Source organism: Engystomops pustulosus, chromosome 6, assembly GCF_040894005.1.
Source record: "Engystomops pustulosus chromosome 6, aEngPut4.maternal, whole genome shotgun sequence".
Taxonomy (NCBI): Eukaryota; Metazoa; Chordata; class Amphibia; order Anura; family Leptodactylidae; genus Engystomops; species Engystomops pustulosus.
In genome coordinates, this window is record NC_092416.1 from 11,046,639 (window position 1) to 11,062,572 (window position 15,934).

Genomic DNA, 15,934 nt, shown 5'->3' on the forward strand with positions numbered 1-15,934 from the left:
CCGATCGCGTGCGACACAATCCCGGGGCAATTCAGGTACAATCGGCGCAAATCGGAAATATTCGGGTAACACGTCGGGAAAACGCGATTCGGGCCCTTAGTAAATGACCCCCCATGTGTTTAACTCCAATATGTTGGGGCGAAAGCAATGTTGTTTGGAAAAAACATGCAATTTTTCACTAACAAGAGTCTAAATACAGTACAGTATATACTAAGCCGGGTTTTTTAGCAGTTTTTTTGCACTGAAAAAGCTCCACTCAGCTAACATTTCATTACTGGGCCATTTCATTACTGGGGAGGCTCCTGGCCATTTCATTACTGGGGGAGGCAGCTGGGTATTTCATTACCTGGGGGAGGCAGCTGGGTATTTCATTACTGGGGGAGGCAGCTGGGTATTTCATTACTGCGGGAGGGTGCTGGACATTTCATAAGTGAGGGGAGTTTGCTGGGCACTCCATTACTGGGGGATGCTGTTGGCCATTTCATAAGTGAGGGGAGGCTGATGGACATTTCATGACTGGGGGAAGCTGCTGGACATTTCATTACTGGGAGATGCTGTTGGGCATTTCATAAGTGAGGGAAGGCTGCTGGGCATTTCATTACTGGGAGAGGCTGCTGGACATTTCATTAGTAAGGGGAGACTGCTGGGCATTTCATTACTGGGGGAGGCTGCTGAACATTTCATTAGTGAGGGAAGGTTGCTGGACATTTCATTAGTGAATTCACCCCACCACCTCTAACCTGGAGGTTAGTAGAGAGAAATCCAGGATTTGGAGCACCCCATGTCCACAGCTTTTCCATTCTCTTTTCACCATCTTCATCTCTGGCAGATAAATAAGTGAAACTAAAAGTCTCACTTTGGCCCTTGATAAAATCCTTGAGGGCATAAGTTTCCAAAATTAGGTCCATCCAGGAATTTCCACTGTTCTGGTATCTCAACGATTCTGTAAATGTGACTTAACACTTGAAATTTTTTCCAAAAACCAGTTGGTGCACTCTCCCTTCTGAGCCTCACTGTGCGCTCTACAATGTGGGCATTTTCTTCTTTAACTCCATGTGTTTAACTCCAATATGTTGGGGCGAAAGCAATGTTGTTTGGAAAAAACATGCAATTTTTCACTAACAAGAGTCTAAATACAGTACAGTATATACTAAGCCGGGTTTTTTAGCAGTTTTTTTGCACTGAAAAAGCTCCACTCAGCTAACATTTCATTACTGGGCCATTTCATTACTGGGGAGGCTCCCGGCCATTTCATTACTGGGGGAGGCAGCTGGGTATTTCATTACTGCGGGAGGGTGCTGGACATTTCATAAGTGAGGGGAGGCTGCTGGACATTTCATAAGTGAGGGGAGTTTGCTGGGCACTCCATTACTGGGGGATGCTGTTGGCCATTTCATAAGTGAGGGGAGGCTGATGGACATTTCATGACTGGGGGAAGCTGCTGGACATTTCATTACTGGGAGATGCTGTTGGGCATTTCATAAGTGAGGGAAGGCTGCTGGGCATTTCATTACTGGGAGAGGCTGCTGGACATTTCATTAGTAAGGGGAGACTGCTGGGCATTTCATTACTGGGGGAGGCTGCTGAACATTTCATTAGTGAGGGAAGGTTGCTGGACATTTCATTAGTGAAGGGAGGCGGCTGGGCATTTCATTAGTGAGGGGAGGCGGCTGGGCATTTCATGACTGGGGGTGGCTGCTGGACATTTCATTAGTGAGGGAAGGTTGCTGGACATTTCATTAGTGAAGGGAGGCGGCTGGGCATTTCATTAGTGAGGGGAGGCGGCTGGGCATTTCATGACTGGGGGTGGCTGCTGGACATTTCATTAGTGAAGGGAGACTGCTGGGCATTTCATTACTGGGAGAGGCTGCTGGACATTTCATTTGTGAGGGGAGATTGTGGTTGTGACCAATGGATTTCCCAGTAATCCTATTAGAACAATGGACAAATAATTGATATCCGTATTTCAGCAAGTGCTCAATGAAACAGGAAACACAAACCAATACTAGCCAGAAAATGTGGAGCAATACCAGCACTGTTTAAAAATAATTATTTATTAGATACACTTAAAAATTGAATTAATAACAATAAAAATCATGGGGGGGGGATACACAGCAAAACACAAGTGCCGGGCACACATGATTAAATGTATTCCATTCATTAGTCAAAGTGCACAGTGCAAAACGAAATGTACTATAATCAATAAACAAAAATGTGCAAACACAGTTATGGATGAAGTACAGATATGCTAAATAAGGCTCAGTACCATATAGATATAGTGTGTATACCTGTAGTCAGAATGTAGCAATGCACACAGAGGAAACACTGCCCAGCACTTCCCCGACACGCGTTTCGATCCCAACCGGACTTTGTCAAAGGGTCCTGGTAATTTCATTATTGGGGGAGGCTGCTGGACATTTAATTAGTGAGGTGAGGCTGCTGGGCATTTGATTAGTGAGAGGAGGCTGCTGGATATTTCATTATTTAGGGAGGCTGCTGGACATTTCATTATTGGGGGAGGCTGCTGGACATTTCATTAGTGAGGGGAGGCTGCTGGGCATTTCATTAGTGAGGGGAGGCGGCTGGATATTTCATTATTTAGGGAGGCTGCTGGACATTTCATTATTGGGGGAGGCTGCTGGACATTTCATTAGTGAGGGGAGGCTGCTGGGCATTTCATTAGTGAGGGGAGGCTACTGGATATTTCATTATTTAGGGAGGCTGCTGGAAATTTCATTATTGGGGGAGGCTGCTGGACATTTCATTAGTGAGGGGAGGCTGCTGGGCATTTCATTATTTAGGGAGGCTGCTGGAAAATTTCATTATTGGGGGAGGCTGCTGGACATTTCATTAGTGAGGGGAGGCTGCTGGACACTTCATTAGTGAGGGGAGGCTGCTGGGCATTTCATTATTTAGGGAGGCTGCTGGACATTTAATTAGTGAGGGGAGGCTGCTGGGCATTTGATTAGTGAGAGGAGGCTGCTGGATATTTCATTATTTAGGGAGGCTGCTGGATATTTCATTATTGGGGGAGGCTGCTTGATATTTCTTTAGTGAGGGGAGGCTGCTGGGCATTTCATTAGTGAGAGGAGGCTGCTGGATATTTCATTATTTAGGGAGGCTGCTGGACATTTCATTATTGGGGGAGGCTGCTGGACATTTCATTAGTGAGGGGAGGCTGCTGGGCATTTCATTAGTGAGGGGAGGCTGCTGGATATTTCATTATTTAGGGAGGCTGCTGGACATTTCATTATTGGGGGAGGCTGTTGGACATTTCATTAGTGAGGGGAGGCTGCTGGGCATTTCATTAGTGAGGGGAGGATGCTGGATATTTCATTATTTAGGGAGGCTGCTGGACATTTCATTATTGGGGGAGGCTGCTGGACATTTCATTAGTGAGGGGAGGCTGCTGGGCATTTCATTATTTAGGAACCCTTTAAATTGTGTGAGATGCCTAAAGCATTAACAAACTTGATAAGAGCTCTTTTGAGTAGTTTGAGGGGTTTAGTTTAAAAAATGGAGGTGCTTTGGGGGGGTTCTAATACATAGGAGTTTTCAAAACCTATTAAATAAATGGCTAAAATAAAAAAATTATTTATTCTGAAATTTCCTTAAAAATGTTGTTAAGTTTACTGAAACCAATTACAGGTCTCCTATGTTGCTTATACAACAAAATAACATAAAGGAATTACACCAACATAAAGAAGACATGTGGGGGCTTATTTACTAAGGGTCCCAGGGCAAAATTTTTGACGGGTTTCAGGGATCGCACCGGGGATTGTGTCGCATGCGATCGGATTGTGTCACAATCACGTCGGCTTTCATGCAACACAAATCAGGGGGCCGTCAGACGATCCGACGGATTCGGACAATACGCAACATTTAACATTTAAATTTGTGTCTCAATATTAAGCACTTACATGCACCAGGGAGAAGAAGGAGAACTCCGGGGACCTGAGCGGGGAAGCGACACATGCAGTATATCGAGCGCACAATCTTAGTGACTCCCTGCACAGCGCATTATACACAGACAATGCACTTACATGCACCAGGAAGAAGAAGGTGAACTCCAGGGACCTGAGCGGGGAAGCGACACATGCAGGATATCGGGCACACGATCTTAGTGACTCCCCGCACAGCGCATTATACACGGACAATGCACTTACATGCACCAGGAAGAAGAAGGTGAACTCCGGGGACCTGAGCGGGGAAGCGACACATGCAGGATATCGGGCACACGATCTTAGTGACTCCCCGCACAGCGCATTATACACGGACAATGCACTTACATGCAACAGGAAGAAGAAGGTGAACTCCAGGGACCTGAGCGGGGAAGCGACACATGCAGGATATCGGGCACACGATCTTAGTGACTCCCCGCACAGCGCATTATACACGGACAATGCACTTACATGCACCAGGAAGAAGAAGGTGAACTCCGGGGACCTGAGCGGGGAAGCGACACATGCAGGATATCGGGCGCAGGATCTCAGTGACTCCCCGCACAGCGCATTATACACGGACAATGCACTTACATGCACCAGGAAGAAGAAGGTGAACTCCAGGGACCTGAGCGGGGAAGCGACACATGCAGGATATCGGGCGCACGATCTTAGTGACTCCCCCCACAGCACATTATACACGGACAATGCACTTACATGTACCGGGAAGAAGAAGGTGAACTCCGGGGACCTGAGCGGGGAAGCGACACATGCAGGATATCGGGCACAGGATCTTAGTGACTCCCCACACAGTGCATTATACACGGACAATGCACTTACATGCACCAGGAAGAAGGTGAACTCCGGGGACCTGAGCGGGGAAGCGAAACATGCAGGATATCGGACACACAGGGGCACATTTACTTACCTGGTCCGTTCGCGATCCAGCGGCGCGTTCTCTGCGCTGGATTCGGGTCCGGCCGGGATTCATCAATGCAGTTCCTCCGCCGTCCACCAGGTGGCGCTGCTGCGCTGAAGTCCGCTGGAATGCCTCGAAATACACCGGCCTACCCAGGATGAAGGTGAGTGAAATTTTCGCGACACAATTTTTTTTTTAAATGCGGCGGTTTTTCCGAATACGTCGGGTTTTCGTTCGGCCACGCCCCCCGATTTCCGTCGCGCGCATGCCGGCGCCGATGCGCCAAATTCCGATCGCGTGCGCCAAAAACCCGGGGCAATTCAGGTACAATCGGCGCAAAACGGAAATATTCGGGTAACACGTCGGGAAAACGCGAATCGGGCCCTTAGTAAATGACCCCCACAATCTTCTTGAATAGCGGCAGATGTGCATTCCGACGGCCATTCCGGATTGGGGATCGCGCAGGGATGGGTAAGTAAATGTGCCCCATGGTGTTTGTTAGTTGGTTAGTCATTTGGATGGTAGGATTATCTGCTCTATAGTTCATTTAATATTCTGAAAACGGCACATTTTTCCAAATTTTCTCCAAATTTCTAATTGTTTTTAGAAATAAACCAAAATTTACCACTAATGAAAAGTACAACATTTCTTGGGTAAGTCTAAGTGTTTTAGTGGCAGTTGGGGCATTTTTATTGATTTATAAATTTTTTTTATTATTTTAAAATTTTACTTTTTAACTTTTTTTCATTAGTCCCATTATGGAAAATGAACAATACTTAAATTGCACTCTAATTTAAATATTACATTATTCTGACATACCTTATGTGTATGTTTTACTTGATTGTAAATATTTATGCAGAATAATGAAGTCACACGATTTCCCGTCACTAATTGGTCTAATATAGAAGAAAGTCCTTAGAAAAAGCTCTAAAAACACAAAAGCTGAAACGTTGCAATGGGCTCCTGTCAAAAAACCAGTACACAGAAGTTTGAAGTGCCACTTATTTGTTTTATATTTTGCTGACCTGGGCCTCGCACCTGACTACTTGTTTAGTATTGTACTTTTTTACTTTTGTACTTTTTTATAGTGTTTTTAGTTTTATAGATAAAAATGCAAAATAGAAAAAAAAAACAAAGAGCACAAATAAAAGCAATAGACATAAGGTATTAGTAATTATAATATTGCTCAGTAGGGCTTCCTGGGATGGAAGCCGGGGTCCCTCTAATGTCCATTGGAGAAAGTCAAATGCAGCGTCATCTGGTGTCCGGATCCAAAGTGGAAGAGTGAGGAGAAAGAAAATTAAAAAAATGTTTTAAAAAGTGTAGAGCCGCGCTAGTCTGTTTCAAAATATGTTTAATTTGTGTTTTATAACGCATTTCGGGAGCATACAGCTACCTACATCAGGTCCACATAGAATCTTAAACCAGAATCTATCAGGTTATAGAACTTTCCATGGTGTGGATCAGAAGGGAAAGAATAGTGGGGCACATTTACTAAGAGCAGTGCAATCTGCACTAAATGCAGTTGCCTGTGTAGTGTGTAGGGGGCGCCATATTCATGATTTCTTGGGCACGTTCTTCATGAATCTGGTGCCCCCTGGACTGCTCCAACAGAATGCACCAACTTTTTTCTGGTGCAACTTTACCATGGGGCATGCAACACATTTCTGTTGGACTTTGCATAATAAATCTGACGCACGGTCCTACTGAGCACCGGAATGCCCCCCAATTTGTGTTGTATTATGCCGCGCAACAAAAGTGTCACGTGCAACAGAATTGTGGTGCAGACATTTCTTATACCTGTGCAAACAGTTAAAAGAACGTGCAAAGTCCGACAGAAAACTGGCGCAAGGCCCTTAGTAAATGTGCCCCACTGTCTCCACAGATAACGTAGAAGAGCCCGAGTGCCGGAAGGAACGCTGAAAATATCCCACATTTTTCACATTTTTCCAGTGTATCTGTCTCCATCATCTATCATCACTGTGTATAACTGGAAAAGAAGCAGTTGAGGGAATCCTACACAATGCTACGTCCCCAAAGATTTATTTTTATTTATTTTTAATGTTTTAAAAATCTGTAATAAAAATAAATGAAATTCAAGTTCAATCACAATACAAAAAAAATCCATCAGACTGACATATGGGGCCATATTTAGTTACCTGTCCTGTCACGATCCCCAAAAGTGCATTGTCTGATCGGAAAGCACTCGATTCATTAAAATCCTGCGTCCGATATCCTGCATGTGTCGCTTCCCCGCTCAGGTCCCCGGAGTTCACCTTGTTCTTCCTGGTGCATGTAAGTGCATTGTCCGTGTATAATGCGCTGTGCGGGGAGTCACTAAGATCGTGCGCCTGATATCCTGCATGTGTCGCTTCCTTGCTCAGGTCCCCAGAGTTCACCTTCTGCTTCCCGGTGTATCTAAGTGCATTATGTCACGGGTGCTCCCGCGACCCATTTTGCAGGTCACAGGCTCACCCGTGTCCCTTCGTGTTTGCAGGAGCTTACGCTGCTCACCTCTCCCCACTCCTGATTCCCATCCGCGGTCTGTGTACATCCCCGTCTCCTAGGGTGCGCATGCGGCAGCTTAAGGGCGGCTTCACAGAAGGCTATTTAAATCTGCCTCTCCCATCACATTCTGCCGGATCTTCATGACTTGTGCCTTAGATAAAGTTTTTTCTGATGCCTTGCGCTATTATTGTGATTTCCCCTTGTGACCCCGGTTCCGTTCCTGACTACGCTTCTCCACTGCCTGCCTTGATCTATTGCTACATCCCCGATCCTGATCCTGTGTTAACCGTCCTGATCTCCTGCCTGTTCCCCGACTACGATATTGCCTGCTGTTCCTGTACCTCGACCTTGGCTGCCACCGCGGACAAGTCACGCTTGTGGAACGACCTGGTAGTACCACGCCGCAGCAGCCTCCTCCCCGGTAATAACTATCCAGCAGCCTCCTCCTTGGTAATAACTATCCAGCAGCCTCCTCCTTGGTAATAACTATCCAGCAGCATCCTCCTCCCCGGTAGTAACTATCCAGCAGCTTCTCCCCGGTAATAACTATCCAGCAGCTTCTCCCCGGAAATAACTTTCGAGCAGCCGCCTCCCCGGTAATAACTATCCAGCAGCCTCCTCCCCGGTAATAACTATCAAGCAGCCTCCTCCCCGGTAATAACTATCCAGCAGCCTCCTCCTCGGTAATAACTATCCAGCAGCCTCCTCCTCGGTAATAACTATCTAGCAGCCTCCTCCACGGTAATAACTATCAAGCAGCCTCCTCCCCAGTAATAACTTTCTAGCAGCCTCCTCCCCGGTAATAACTATCCAGCAGTCTGCCCCCAGTTAATAACTTTCCAGCAGCCTCCTCCCCGGTAATAACTATCCAGCAGTCTGCTCCCAGTTAATAACTTTCCAGCAGCCTCCTCCCCGGTAATAACTATCCAGCAGCCTCCTCCTCGGTAATAACTATCCAGCAGCCTCCTCCTCGGTAATAACTATCAAGCAGCCTCCTCCACGGTAATAACTATCCAGCAGCCTCCTCCCCGGTAATAACTATCCAGCAGCCTCCTCCCCAGTAATAACTTTCTAGCAGCCTCCTCCCCGGTAATAACTATCCAGCAGTCTGCTCCCCGTTAATAACTTTCCAGCAGCCTCCTCCCCGGTAATAACTATCCAGCAGTCTGCTCCCAGTTAATAACTTTCCAGCAGCCTCCTCCCCGGTAATAACTATCTAGCAGCCTCTTTCCCCGTATTAACTATCCAGCAGCCTCCTCTCCAGTAATAACCATCCAGCAGCCTCCTCCCCAGTAATAACTATCCAGCAGCCTTATTCCCACTAATAACTATCCAGCAGCCTCCTTCCCACTAATAACTATCCAGCAGCCTCCTCCCCGGTAATAACTATCCAGCAGTCTGCTCCCCGGTAATAACTATCCAGCAGCCTCCTCCCCCGTATTAACTATCCAGCAGCCTCCTCCCCAGTAATAACCATCCAGCAGCCTCCTCCCCGGTAATAACTATCCAGCAGCCTCCTCCCCCGTATTAACTATCCAGCAGCCTCCTCCCCAGTAATAACCATCCAGCAGCCTCCTCCCCAGTAGTAACTATCCAGCAGCCTCCTCCCCAGTAATAACCATCCAGCAGCCTCCTCCCCAGTAATAACTATCCAGCAGCCTCCTTCCCACTAATAACTATCCAGCAGCCTCCTCCCCGGTAATAACTATTCAGCAGCCTCCCACACCGAGCCATTACCCTATAAAAAATAAACTCTTATTTGGCCCTGCACACTGTCACGCTGGTGACGCCTGATCATACATAGTGAGTGCACGAGCAGAGGTAATGGATCCATCCCTACCCGCACTGCAACACAGGAACCCCGTAGGAGAAGAGGAGCTTGGGGGAGCAACGGGGTTAAGTACTACGTTTTTTTTATATATATATATAAACGAGAGTTTATCCATGTAGGGCTCTTACAGCAAAAACATTGTGCTAAAAAACTTCACTTATACTCATGTATACAGGATACTGTATTTGACAATAATAAAAACCTTTGTTCATTGTGGTAGAAAAGAATAAAAGTTTTGGCAGTGAATCCGGATGCAGCATCTATCATCATTGAAACACTTCAGGAAATCATAGAATAGTAATTTAGAGTTAATTAGCCACTAGGGGGCGCTACTACACTTCCATCCTAGAAAAATGCTGCCATACACTGGAGATGAAAAGTTATAGCTTATTACATATTGCATTGAAAATAAACACACGGGATCCATAAAAACATTTACTCATCAGCAGGGGCGTAACTTGAGGGGGTGCAGAGTGTGCGGTCCCAACTGGGCCCAAGAGGATTTGGGGGCCCATAAGGTCTCACTTTCCCATATGAGAAGACTAGTACAATAAAACATACATTATAGTCAGGGTCAGAGCTTCAAGTTACTCCACTGCTCATCAGGGCAACGCATAGGAGACTGCGCATGTACATTTATTATTCTTTAAGCTCTTAGTTTTTGGTTTTGTGATGTCATCTAAGGTCCTGTTACATTTAAACATTCTAACCTATATATGTTTCTAATCCATGAAAGATGTGGAGGAGTAGAAGTCTATGGAGGCATGCTGTGATTTCATGCGATCAGATACATACATGGGGTAGATGTTGCAAATGTGACTGGGTGAAGGATCTTAATTGACATCACCCTGGTCACATGACATGCTGAGAAGAGGCATGGGACATGTGGAGGAGTAGGTGGTGATGCCAGGTAATATAAGTTAACATTGATTTTTATAGCTGGAAGAAGGCTGGCAGATAGTTGATTGGGTCCGGCTGAAGTATGTGGGATCTCATAGGACCCCTTATTTTCCTGATTTGTGGTGGTCTCATCACTGAAACCCCCACCAATTAGCAAGTAAGGCTCTATCCGCAGAATAGGACCTAACTTGAATTTGTGGGAAAACCCCTTTAATGTCTAACCAGGTTGTCTTCTCAGTAGACACTCGTGGACAACTTGGAGGCAAGAGAGAGCCCAAAGACGGAGGTCTCTTATTAGAGAATTTGAAACTTTCTTCTAGATATTTAGTGTCATCTTCATGGAGCAAGGGGAGATATTTTTGTACTAAACTTCTAATACTATTGTATTCATTGCTGACAAAAACAAGTCCAGAACCATTACAGTCATGTCTGGACTTCTGTCCAAAAAGCAAATCATTGTGATTTCTGCTGCCACTCATGGCTCTAGATCTTTTTAGACTCCATGGTCGATATCCTTGAGCCATCAGTCGTGATAAAATATTGTTCATTTCCTCTTCAAATGTCTCGGGGGAAGAGGAGTTGCGTCTTAACGAAGCATTTCACCTTGAGGAACCCACTTTAGAGTATGTTTGGGATGGTAAGAAGACCCAAATAGAATCGCATTACCTGCTGTGGGTTTTTTGGTGGGTCTTATTACAGATTTTGGAATTTTCAATGAAATTAACAAACCCAAGAAGAATGAATGATCTCTATTCCAAGAATGGGTGAAGAGCAAGTTCAAAGAATTATCATTGATCAAGTCCAGCATGGCCGCCTCTACAGACAACCAGACAATAATCATGTCATCCACGTAACGGCCCTACCAGACAACATCAGCTTGAAAAGGGTTGGATTCTGTAAAGAAACACATTTCTTCCCACCAAGCTACGTATAGATTGGCTAATGAGGGCAAAAATTTCCCCCCCATTGCCACTTCAGTAGTTTTGGAATTGAAAAAATAGTTTGTTTTGCATAAAGTAGTTGGTGGAAAGTAAAAATTGCTTCCTGATAAGATGAAAACTTTTAGATTATTTCTGTAAATTGATTGTTTGTTAAGATGATTCAATAAGTGATTCAATAAGTGATTCAATATCACAACTCAGCCATGAATAATGATCTTGCCAATGGAGTTGGTCAACAAATGCCGAGACATGTTTGGTATCACGAACGTAGCGCCGGCATCTGGTGACCAGTGGTTGTAAGAGGGAATCCACCCACTCCCCAAGTCTTTCATTAAGAGACCCAATTCCAGAAATAATTGGTCTCAAAAGTGGACAATTTTTATGGAGGTTATATTGATTCTGTAGATTTGAGTAATCCCACCAGAGTCTCAATTCTTTAGTCATTTCTTTCTCCGAATCCCACATCAGTTTGTTGAAACTACAATCCTGCTCTAATTCCTCTGGTCTCACGTCGTAGACATCATGCAATTGTTGTACACGATTTGAGTAGCCTCCAATATTGATTAATGATTGGAGAGATGTAGGAAGCAAAGTTTGTTCAACAGAGGACATTGTTGAGAAGTCCTAGTCAGGAAACAAGTTACCAAGCGAACAAAGTGCATTGGAACATAGACGGTCTATGAAAGAGAAGACTCGCCCCCATCTCACCTCGGGCTGCTCCGATCAATCGGCTCCAAAAGACGAGAAGGAAATTGAGCAATTTTGCAAATTGATTTCATTGCTCCAAAAGGCCCTGTGCTGGTGTCGGCCCTGGGTCTGTTTGACCAGAAACGTGTCAGTAGTGAGCTTTGTTTGTATTTCTGCTCTTAAAACTGTTGTTCCTTTTATGAACTAAAGGAAACGAAAGAGTCTGCTGGACAATCTCTTTGCTTTTCAATGTTAAGTATCGCCTCATCCCAAAATGTACCAATTCTCTAAAAATCGAAAAAATGAATTTTATTCCCAGCAGTGAACCCCGTAACTGAAAATAGTGCCCAAATGTTCACATAATAATATTCATGCAAATTGACCCAAAGGTCGTACATTCCCCACTGTAGTAGCAATGAAAACTTCAGATTGGCCCGCAAAAAATGAAGTTCCACAAAAGAATGAAAAAGTTTTTGGAAAAACAAAGTAATTTTTTCTTCGTACAAAAGATTTACATTAATTGTGGGAAAACATAATAAAACCTATAAAATGAGTAAATAATACTGTCACGAACCCGACTCACCGGAGTTCACACACGGGGATTCCTACTCTATGGAGTCCCAGAATTTAGCTCCGCCTACTTCCACGAAATGGCGTCCTAACACTAAATTTACTCCACCCGATCTCAGCCCCCAGCCAATCCACTGCCACCATCCACGAGTTACTTATGCCGTAGGCACCTCAACCACACAGACAATGCACCCTGATGATCACTCGGCACATGCACTCACTACTTACACGATATTACAATTATAAACTCACACAGAACATGCAATCACTTACTACATGGACTATGCTAATAATGACCTCTGGTAACGTGATTCCCTTCAGAGACTCAGATTCTTTAAGGCTACAAGCAGAGGCTTATTAAAAGAACAATTTAATTTGCATAAAAAATGCAGTACACTCAAAGAAATAAAATTGTCAGATAAAATGAAAAAGATTAAAAACAATACACATACAATACTTACAAACAGTTAGGGAAAACGGAAACAAAAACCTCTCGTTAGTGAAATAGGAAGAAATTCTTTGGCCCGAGGACAGGGCATAGACAGCGATCCAGTCTTGTAGTGATATAGAGTCCCCCAGACCCAATGTGGCTGCTTCACTAATTTAAACCCAGGGGAATTTTGACCCCCACCCCTGTCTGTGATGTCACTGTGAGGGGGAGTTTTTCTATCCCCCTCCCATCAGTGAGCTACTTTTTTGGCCTGGGTTTTTATCAAAACCCCATAACTTTTGATTGGCTTCCAACCAAACGGATGCGTTATTCCCATCACCCACATACCAAACTTGGGGTGTCATAACTGTCCTGTGTAACTGGGGACCCATAATTATGAATTTTGCCCCAGTTATGGACAGCTATGATATTCTCTTTGTCTAAATTTTGGAGGGAAAACCAAAGTCTGCTGGTTTTTCAAGCCCACCCCTCCCTGAACCACTCTGGCCTAAGGTGGTAATTCTACCACTCAGGAAGACCATGCTCCTCTGATCAAACAGACAGAGTATAACTGGGGTGTTATAGACACACATCCAGGATCCTCTTCCTGGCTGATTGTAAAACTGATCAAATGGAGTCTAATGACTCAGAACAGGACAGAATGAAACAACACAAAAGTGAAATTAAAAACAAACAAACTGTAGTAATATAGAATAAAGAGAAGGTGTCATTTGGGACGCATTGTGCAAGTGGTAAAAACAAAGCAAACACAAAATCGGTGCAAAAATGAATATTTGTCCATTTCACTTCACCACAAAGTTCTGACCATTAAGGGGCAAACATGAGCTCAATTTTATTTTATTCCATTGACATTAGAAATCATACAGTACAAACAATAGTTAAACACAACAAAGAGAGGAAAGGGAGGGGATTCCATTTTTCTCCCAGCCCTTATGTTACACGAAACCACCATATGCACAGCCAAAAACATATTTATGCATTCATTTATGTTCTGTATGTAGAAACAAAGAAGTAAAGAAGGACAGAACTATTAGTGTTCCAAGGTGAATATCATCTACTCATAACATCAGTAGTACATCACAGTATAGAGGATACAAGGAGGAGGGAGTCAGCAAAGCCAAAACAACGTAACAATAAAAGGTCTTGTCCATTATTGGTGGAAAATTAAGATGAAGCTGGGGCACTCCAACAAGTGTTTCACAAATGGCTTCCTCAGGGGAGAGTATATAGAGGACTTATGGCTTTCCTATCCAACTTAGGTTTAGTTTAGGTTGCAGTTTAGTTTAGGCTGCAAAAATAGCATAAGAAACCCTGAATGTGTACACGCGCCCTTCAGATCGCCCATCTGGTCATCTAGCAGAGCGTCCGTCTGGTCATCTAGCAGAGCGTCTGTCTAGTCATCTAGCAGAGCGTCCGTACGGTCATGCGGCGGAGCATCCATCCGGTCATGCAGCAGAGCGTCCGTCTGGTCATGCGGCAGAGCGCCCGTCCGGTCATGCGGCAGAGCGTCCATCCAATCAAGCGACAGCGTCCGTCTGGTCATGTGCCAGAGCACCTGTGCGGTCATGCGGCAGATCGTCCGTTCGGTCATGCGGCAAAGCGCCCGTCCGGTCATGCGGCAGAGTGTCCATCCGATCATGTGGCAGAGCGCCCAGTCTGGTCATGTGGCAGATCGTCCGTCTGATCAAGCGGCAGATTGTCCGTCTGGTCATGCGGCGGATCGTCCGTCCGGTCATGCGGCAGAGTGTCCGTCCGATCATGTGTCAGAGCGCCCGTTCTGGTCATGTGGCAGAGCGTCCGCCCGGTCATGCGGCAGAGCGCCCATCCGGTCATGCGGCAGAGCGCCCATCCGGTCATGGGGCAGAGCGCCCATCCGGTCATGCGGCAGAGCGTCGGTTAGATCATGCGGCAGAGCGTCCTTCTGGTCATGTGGCAGAGCGTCCGTCATGAATTGCAGGAGCCTTTCAAATTTCTTAAAGTATTCATTATGTTTTCTCAGATCCATTTATGCCGTGGACTCCATCAATGAAACAGATTGCTTTTATTCGCCAATAGGGTTAATAGGATCTTTTGGAGGACCCTCAGATTAATATGTACAAAAGAAAGATGGAGCTTGGTGTTACCATTACCCTGGTAAGCAGTAGGTCAGCTGAAGACTGGTATTGTTGTGCTGTAAAAGCCCAAAAACTGTGGGCTCTCCCACCACAATAATGCCAGGCTGCTGCTGCTTTATTGTTTCTAGCAAAAAGTGACAGGAGGGCAACCCAACTTTTTTCAATAAGCAGCCGGATACAATAAATATGTAAGTAACAATATGTTGCTCCAGGATACACTTTTTGCATGTTTTCATGGTGCTCTCTGTGCTATAACTATTACAACATTTCCAGGCATAATGGGGCACATTTACTTACACGGTCCCTCAGAGTTGCCAGAAAGTGCATTGTCCCATGATATTGCACTGTGCCACGATTCACTAAGATTGTGCGCCCGATATCCTGCACGTGTCGCTTCCCCGCTCAGGTCCCCGGAGTACATCTTCTTCTTCCTGGTGCATGTAAGTGCATTGTCCTTGTATAATGCGCTGTGCGGGGAGTCACTAAGATCCTGCGCCCGATATCCTGCATGTGTCACTTCCCCGCTCAGGTCCCCGGAGTTCACCTTCTTCTTCCTGGTGCATGTAAGTGCATTGTCCGTGTATAATACGCTGTGCGGGGAGTCACTAAGATTGTGCACCCGATATCCTGCATGTGTCGCTTCCCCGCTCAGGTCCCCGGAGTTCACCTTCTTCTTCCTGGTGCATGTAAGTGCATTGTCTGTGTATAATGCGCTGTGTGGGGAGTCACTAAGATCATGCGCCCAATATCCTGCATGTGTCGCTTCCCCGCTCAGGTCCCTGGAGATCACCTTCTTCTTCCTGGTGCATGCAAGTGCATTGTCCGTGTATAATACGCTGTGCGGGGAGTCACTAAGATCGTGCCCCGATATCCTGCATGTGTCGCTTCCCCGCTCAGGTCCCCAGAGTTCACCTTCTTCTTCCTGGTGCATGTAAGTGCATTGTCCGTGTATAATGCGCTGTGCGGGGAGTCACTAAGATCGTGCGCCCGATATCCTGCATGTGTCGCTTCCCCGCTCAGCTCCCCGGAGTTCACCTTCTTCTTCCTGGTGCATGTAAGTGCATTGTCTGTG

The 15,934-nt window shown here is 45.5% G+C and overlaps 1 protein-coding gene across 2 annotated transcripts in view; it reads left to right on the forward strand.

The window, feature by feature from the left end:
* The window catches only part of LOC140134567 (myeloid cell surface antigen CD33-like), a 336,522-nt gene that overhangs the window by 179,219 nt on the left and 141,369 nt on the right, over positions 1-15,934 (forward strand). The gene's annotated exons all lie outside the window — the stretch shown is intronic.